The sequence below is a fragment of the Aquarana catesbeiana genome, linkage group LG05, assembly GCF_042186555.1.
Source record: "Aquarana catesbeiana isolate 2022-GZ linkage group LG05, ASM4218655v1, whole genome shotgun sequence".
Taxonomy (NCBI): Eukaryota; Metazoa; Chordata; class Amphibia; order Anura; family Ranidae; genus Aquarana; species Aquarana catesbeiana.
Genome location: NC_133328.1, coordinates 504,818,034 through 504,826,835, shown reverse-complemented (window position 1 = coordinate 504,826,835; position 8,802 = coordinate 504,818,034). Strand labels below are relative to the sequence as shown.

The 8,802-nt window shown below is 39.8% G+C and overlaps 1 protein-coding gene across 1 annotated transcript in view; it reads left to right on the top strand.

The window, feature by feature from the left end:
- The first annotated feature begins 280 nt into the window (after positions 1-280).
- The window catches only part of ST18 (ST18 C2H2C-type zinc finger transcription factor), a 599,563-nt gene continuing 591,041 nt past the window's right edge, over positions 281-8,802 (top strand). The window contains exons 1-2 of the mRNA XM_073631586.1: positions 281-451; positions 555-639. The gene's annotated coding sequence lies outside the window, so the exon portion shown is untranslated. The remainder of the gene's footprint in view (positions 452-554; positions 640-8,802) is intronic.

Genomic DNA, 8,802 nt, shown 5'->3' with positions numbered 1-8,802 from the left:
CATGCATGGATTAAAAACCACAATGAGAAGAAGAAAACATTTCCGATACAGTCAAATGATACATATTTCATACCTAGGATGGCAGAGAAAACTAAATATTCAGAAAAGCAAGTTACTTTCCATTTCCAAGTTGTTTACAGAAGTGTACTATTGTGACTTGCAATGGTGTCACTCGGTTCCATTCCCCACAGCTATTAGCAGGATTCACAGGGGATGTAGCTGCAGCTTTAGGACATGGGACTATTTGTTCAGTCACTTTCTGTGAAAAGAGTTTTGAAATGTATTTTGAATGGCCAGCATTCTCTTTGTGTAGTTTGATAAATAACACAGAGAGCAAAGTTAGTCAGCAAGTTGAATAGTTTCTGCATTCTGATTCTTTGGAGTTCTTTTGTGTTATGTCTGATAGGATGTTTTCAACAGTAATTAAACTCATGGGCACGCTGAATGTACTGTAAGTAAAGACAAAACTCTGCATATCATTTGTTCATGTTTGTATACTGTTTAATAAAATGATGACACCAAATCTAATCAAATTTTAATCTACAAATATAAAGGAAAAAAGAAATTTGGAGCTACCCTACTGAAATAACTTCTGTGGATAGGTATCTCAACATAACTGCACTTGAAGACTGACTAAAGGTAAGAATGGCATTTAGAGTTTTATACTTAAGTAAAATCTGACTTATGAGCCATAATAATAATGTTTTATAATAAATATAAAATTCACAACATTATAAATTACAACACTTATATACATGTAATATTTTCTTTATGGTATATATAGGAAATGCATTTGTGGAAATGGATAAATGTTGCTTGTTTTAAAAATGTTACAGACTTTATATTATATATACGGTACAGTATTAATTTCTGTTTATAAACATTTTCTTTTTCTGTAGCTTGGTCACTGTACCTGAAAAAAAGATATTACCCAAGCTCTAGAATATGCATGGTGATATTGTGTTGGCAGCAATTGTTTTACTTCTAGTTTTAAAAAAATGTTGTTTATTTATAAAAATAACTTATATTATTAATAAAGGATTCAGATATGCACAGTAATAGGCATTATACTCAAAGTATATCAAGTATTGGGATTTGAAAGTATAGCTGAAGGTACAGACCCACGGCTAAAACTTGTGTGCATCATGGCTGATGTTTATGGCTACAACTTTATTTCTTCAGAAAAGAGAAAATGCATGCTATAACGTATTTATAAATGTGTTACTTAATTACTGTTTGAAAACAAGGATTTAATATAATCCAATTAAATAGAAAATAATTCCTATGCAATATTTCTATACAACCCTCCCCCTTGCAGGGTTGAACGACCTTTCTCATTCTAAACTTATTTCTATATATTACTCCCCTCTACTGCCCTCTAAAACTGTTCGGCTTGATAACACGGAAACTAGATGGCGCTCGGATATACCAGAACTTACAGAGTAGGTTTGACAGGAGATTCTCCCCTTACAGGTCCCCACGGTTATCTCCTCTAAGGATAAAGTTATCCAGACTAAATTTTTATATAGGTCCTTCTATACTCCATGTCTCCTCTTCCAGCTAAATAGATTGTCCTCTGCTGCCTGCTCTAATTGCTCCTCAGCTGAGGGCTCATTTTTTCATATGGTATGGGAATGTCCACAGGTTAGAGTGTTTTGGTCACGGGTCACCGCTTTTATGAGTTCAATTACCTAAATACCGAATATCTGTACCCCTTAAGATGCCTCTTTGGATACATTGACGATGAATCCCTTTCTAAAAACTCCCAACTTTTCCTACGTTTAGTTCTGTTCTATGTTAAAAAATCTATCACTATGCATTGGAAGTCCCCGAATCCCCCTACCATAGCGTTTTGGCTTACTATAGTTAATCAGGCACTCCCACTGTATAAATTAACATATGAAGCCAGAGGTTGCCATTGCAAGTTTCATAAAATATGGGACTTGTGGGTGAGTTCAGACTGCACTATACCACCTAACACTCAAGGCACAGATCAGAGCTAGGGACCTATTGTGGATCCTTTTTCACTTTTTCTTGACTAATGTAATTGTATGCACCAATATTGATATTGTATAATTCAGGTTTGCAGTGGCTTTTGGGTTACACATTTGTTCCTGCAATGCTTGATCTACATGTACTGGATAGACATACAATGTATTCTATATAGTGATATCTGAGCACTGTTTGCTTTATTTTTGTGTTCTCTTTTTTTCTGTACTCATGTACAGTATTTTGTGTACAATAAAGTTACCTTAAAAAAAAAAAAATAGAAAATAATTCCAATTAATTACTTTAATCTTCAGTGATTAGAACAAATGTAAAATAGATAATTGTACATTATAGGTGTGACCTCTTAGCATATTATGCACACGAAATATAACGTTAAAACCATTCTCTTTAATATATATATATTAATACATATAGATACAACAGTGTAAAATATTTTCATGATAAAAATTAAGCAGTATATGCTGGTTTTCCTCTTCCTAATGGTGCAGGGAGAGGAAACAGGGGGGAGGTGAAAATTGATAATGTGACCCTCTGCCCACAGTCACTAATGTTTGGGTTTACCCATCAGGCTCCTGAACTCGCTTCTTCAAGTTTTATTTTCCCAGCGTTCTTGTCTGAAGGTACTAATGTTTGTCCTAAACTTGCTGCAACATATGTTGCGTGAGGATGCTTTGTATGTTTATTTCTTTATGCTTACTAAAATCTTTGTGGGGGGGGGAGGGGAAAAAGAAAAAAATAAATAAATAAATGAAACACAATATTCGAAATTCCATGACTTAGGATATAAGACTTTGCATTATTGTATACACCATGGAAGCTTATTTTGTTATATATGCTAAACCATATGTAAACGCTGTATGTACAAGCATTTCAGTAAAATCTTTTATGGAAAAAAAAAAAAAATTAAGCAGTATAGCCACAACAAAGCAATATTGATTACACCCATTAAGGTGTTACACCAGTGACCAGTAGAAATGTATCACCAGAGTAATGAATATGTAAATCCAAAATAGACAAAATACTGTTACTGATTGCTCGATGGATATAGCCTCACTCACTCAACATGTTTTGCACTATTGCCTCCTCAGGAGTTGGGAGCTACAAGTGTGCAGACATGTTACATGTTTTTATCTATTAGTAGACGATGGTATGAGTTGAGTATAGGTTTTCGTTTAAGGTCCAAATAGATTGTATTGAGTGAAATAGTTAAATATACATAGAAATGCTCTACAAAAAAAATATAGCCTGCATCAGGCCGAACTTGGCACTACAGGTGTGTGGGGAGGTGCAGTGTGGTAGGGCGACAGTAAACACTCAGAGTCCAGTTGGAGAGAACAGAACTTGTATTCATGTTAAAGTTCAGCAATACACAACAAGCCAGGTGGGAAGGCACCCGACTGGGGACACTCACAAAATGCAACGGCGATGTGTAGCAGAGCAGGTCTCGGACATGCAAACAGCATCTGTCTTTAGGGGCGGAATGTGGCTTGGCTGGTCTGTGTCTAAATGGGGAACTGTCCAGGAAGGATGGCATTTCCCTATCCTTTCCCTACTCATCTGGAACCCCTCCCTGGCACTAATCATTGTCCCTGTCAGATGGGTGACCTGTTACTACACTATCCACAGACAAAATGCGTATGGGTAGTGTAGAGACAGGTCACCTTAATTAGGCTCTGCCTGACCCAAGATGGCTATCAGAGTCACATGGGGTGGCAGCACTTTAAAAAAAGTCCTGGATTCTTTCCTAAATGTACATAATACAACTGGATACTAACATTTATAGGTAAAGTTGATCCAGGGAATATCCAATTGCCTCTTGGGGATCAGGAGAACATTTCCCCCCCACTGGAGCAAATTGGAGCATGCTTTGCTGTTTTTTTCCCTTCCTCTGGATAAACTGTGGGTATTTGGATTGTGTATATAGGATTGCATATTTTTTTTTCTTTCCTTTTATTGGTTGAACTGGATGGACCTGTGTCTTTTTTTCAACCAGATTAACTATGTAACTATGTATCTATGTAACAATAGCAGCCAATAGATTCTTAGCAATTCTAACACCTTTAGAAATGAAGAAAAAATAATCATAGTTATTAAAAAAATAATAATAATAATGCTGACTTATCTATATAGTTCTAACATTAAAAAGTATATTCTCTTTAAAGAAAAAACTTCAGTTATTATACCAATAACCATAATATAAAATGTTGTGTACCTGCTGTTTTGTTTGCTTTGATCATCAGCAGTAATGGGCTAAAGGATTCTATAAACCAATGGCCATGTAGGCGGGGCATACTCACCCTGCATGTGGGTGTACCTTTCCTCATGCACGCGCTCGTCAATGCCCAGGACCAGGTGGGGCCACATTCATGTGAAGTCAAATATTATGGCAGTACCTCAGCTGAAAGATGAGCTGTACACTGTGTGCGTTGAATATAAAGAGTTTCTCTGTGAAACATGCTTGCATTTAGGAGGAACACCACTGAGCCTATGCCCACTCCACCAATCCAGCATACCTCAGCCACCTTACTTCCAGTGACAGAATGGGGTCCTGCCAAGCACCTAGCGCAGACCTCATGTGTGCTGTCACTTAACTGCTTCTCACCCATACAATGTGACCAGGTATATGCGGTCTCCATACCGCGGGTTCGGGCCCAGATGCCTTGATGAACCAACTGCTAGGGAGGGAGCCAAACCCCTGACCCCACGCTTTACGACCGGCTGCTTTACGCCAGTTCTTGGTTACCCGTGACAACTGCATTCCTCCTCCAACTTGTCTGGCTGAATTAACCCTTAGTAGTGCTCTGCTTCTTACCCCATGCACCCCTTTGATCAACTTCAAACCAGGCTTAGAACGTTTTTTAAAACATTACTAAGAGCTTCTCATGGCCAAGTCCATAACAGTACAGTACAGGTTCGGTGCAACACATTTCCAAATCCTAACTACCGAAACTGAAGCTGCCTAGGCATGCATTGACAAAGGTGCAAGTCCATGTGATTTAATATTGTCCAGAAGTTTGGCAGTTCCTCTGGTAATCTGGTGACCTATAGGAGTGGTCATCATGCCTGTCCTCAGGATCGCTAACAGGCCGGGTTTGCAAGATAACTAAAATACATCACAGGTGATATCATTTGCTGCTCAGTGATTGCAGTATTCTAGTCTGCATCTCCCCAAGGTAATACATAAAACCTGGCCTGTTAGTGGGCCCTGAGGACAGGGTTGATGACCACTGATCTATAGGACCACATAGCGCAGTGACCTTTCTCAGTATCCCATGTCCATTGCTGCCAGGAGCAGGAGCGGGGGCTCTCAAGACCTGGCCTTCTCCCCCTTATTTATCACATGATAGGATGGCAGGACCCAAAAAGCCCAGGAAATGAGTCCAAACCTAGTTACCCCCCTCCCAGCCTAACTAACTCTAACTATAAATAAAACCCACATTTCTAGGAAACCTGCCTACAGACGTTCATAATATTCAGTGTGTAAGCAATGCTACAGAAACTGTCAGAGACTTCATTAGTGCTATGGTAGATGGTTAGAGACAATGGCTATATTACAGAAGATGGTTAGAAACTGCAGACATGAGTAAGGCATGGTTGAAGACTGGAAGATATGTTGCAGGATAAAAGACAATCGACTGCTGGAGATCATTATTATTATTACGGACCATTTTAAGTCAATGTCTCTACATATGTGCTCTCTACGGGCCCCTTCAAAAATCACTGATGTCACATTTAATGTTTCTCAGTCTAATGAATATGTTCCTTGACTGACGAGAGTAAGCATCTACTGGGATCTAAGGGCAACACTGTAAGTACCAAAGGGCCACATACGGCTCTCAGGCAACAGGTTGGGCATTAGGTCTATAAGCTGAGTGTATGTTATTAATTTCAGAAGACTGTGAATAGGAATATGTGTAATGGAGCAGTTTACATAGTCGAGAGCTTAATTTCTTAGTACAGGTACTGGACGTTTTTTAATATTATGAACGTATAAAAAATTGTTTTTTACTGTAGTTCTGTTTCAGGGGATTGATAATAAGATCTAAGACTCCAGGCTCACACAAGTGATTATTATTATTATTGTTATTGTTATTGTTATTTTTACAGCACAATCATTTCCTTTGGCAACCTAAGTAAGTAAGGTAAACATTTAAGATATACAATAAAACTTTCAAGCATCTACAGTTGTTTATCAAAGCAAAAAAATATCAAAAAAGAAAATAGATTTTTCATTTAGACCTAACATTATGAGAAAACAGACACAAATACATATGAGCATACAAACTCCATGCAAGTGGAGGTTGGTGCTAGGTTGAAAGTCTACCCAAGATCCCAGCCTTGTGTGGCGTCAGTGTGTAGGAGGGTGTAGTATGGTGAGGCAGCACTGGCAGTTGCAAATAGAAAGAACTTGTATTGTAGTCAGAATACAACAATTCACAGCAAGCCCGGCAGAAGGCAGGCCAACTGGGAACACTCAAAGGCACATAGCAGATTGTAGCAGAGCAGATCTCAGCCGAACTGACAGCATCTGTCTTGAGGGGCAGAATGCGGCCTGGCTTGTCCGAGCCCAAGCGGGGAGGTTTCCAGGAGAAAAAGAGGATCCCTATGCTTTCCCTACTCATCTGGAACTTTTCCCTGCAGCTATTACTGTCCCTGACAGACGGGTGACATGTTCCTACACTATACACACGCCAAACTCAGGAGCCAGGGTCCTAAATAGATTCTGCCTGACCCAAGATGGCTACCAGAGTCAGATAGGCTGTCAGCATCGAACTGGATTGCTGACCCAAGAAAACCTAGGTTTCCTCTCCCTCTGCACTGCCGCTGCAATTGAGCGCCATCTGCAGTGGAGAAAATAGACTGCACCTGCCTACAGGTGCTGCCCAGTAATATCATGCAGGCATATTTCAGGAACTGTATTAGTGAGGTCCTCACTTAGCAAAACAACATACTCAAATCCACAGTAATATCAATACTGAATTCAGATGCTTACCATGGGCTTTATTTTGATCGTCTGTGATTCACAGGACACATTTCTATACTTGCAAGCATATGTGTTAGACTTCATTTAGACTTGCAGTTGGAGAATGGCAAAAATGCGGAATTAAGCTGCATTTTTACTACCCACCAATAGCCCCTCTACAACTGCAGTGGGCGTCAAACTGGGTGTTTACATGCCATGGTCACAATGCTTTGCACCCGTGGCAAGTTTACCCAACATGTAGAGATTGCTACACACGCAAGCAAATGGAAAAGCGCAGCAAACCCCCCCCCGCGCACGTTTGTTGGCAAAAATGGGGTTTAAAACAGGTAGTGAGGAGGCATCACATTGCTCCCTCGTCATCTGTCAGTAGCCTCTGAAGTGCAATCCGAATGTGGACCAGCCTTCAGAGGAAAGAGATTTAGACACCTTTGAAGTGGTAAAAAAACAAAAATGTAATATATTGCAGCTTATCAGTCATTCGATGTAGTGGCTGCATTAGTTTTCTTTTGTTAGGACATGTCTAAATCTACCCTTACAGCAAACTTTATTAACCACTTACGGACCACCCGCCGTCGTTTTACATCCCTACTTTGAAGAGGTGTATCGTTGTTATGGCAGCAGCTAGCTGCCATAGCCCGGTATCCTCTTCTTCAGCGGGCGGTCCACTTTCAGATAAAAATTGTCTCTGTGATAGATTCATTGCAAGATGACTTTTATCGATGGCGGGAAAGGGGCCCCCCTCCTCCCGCAGCGCTCTGGTGCCCTCCGCCACTTACTGAAGCAGTCGGTAGCAAAAGAGGCGATTGCGTTTTTCTCCCTGTTAGGCATGAAGATGAATGAGGGGAAGATGGCCCCCCCGTCTCCATATCATTGCAGGGCGGAAGTGACGTCAAAACGTCACTTTCACCCATAGCTCTTAAAGGGACTTTTTTTCCAAATGACATTTGATTATTTTTTTACATTTTTTTTTTTTTGCATTTTAGTGTAACTATGAGATGTGAGGTCTTTTTGACCCCAGATCTCATATTTAGGTAAGGTCATGTCATGCTTTCTTTCTGTTACAAGGGATGTTTACATTTTTTTAAAAAGAACAGTGTAAAAATAAAAAATAAAAGGTAAAAAACAAATAAGAAAAAAAAATTAAAATATTTAAACGTGCCCCATCCTGCCAAGCTCACGTGCAGATGAAAACGCATACGTAAGTAGCGCCCGCATATGTAAACAATGTTCAAACCACACATTTGAAGTATCACCGCGATCATTTGAGCGAGAGGAATAATTCTAGCCCTAAACCTCCTCTGTAATGCCGCGTACACACGATCGGACATTCCGACAACAAAATCCATGGATCTTTTCCGACGGATGTTGGCTCAAACTTGTCTTGCATACACACGGTCACACAAATCTTGTCGGAAATTCCGAACGCCAAGAACGCGGTGACATACAACATGTACGACAAGCCAAGAAAAATTAAGTTTAATAGCCAGTGCGGCTCTTCTGCTTGATTCCAAGCATGCGTGAAACTTTGTGCATTGGAATTGTGTACACACAATCGGAATTTACGACAACAGATTTTGCTGTCGGAAATTTTGAGATCCAGATCTCAAATTTTGTGTGACGGAAATTCCGATGGAAAATGTCCGATGGAGCCTACACATGGTCAGAATTTCCAACAACAAGCTCCCATCAAACATTTTCCGTCGGAAAATCCAACCGTGTGTACGGGGCATTACTCAAAACATGCAACCTGTAGAATTTTTTTAAATGCAGCCTATGGAGATTTTTATGGGTAAAAGTTTGTCGCCATT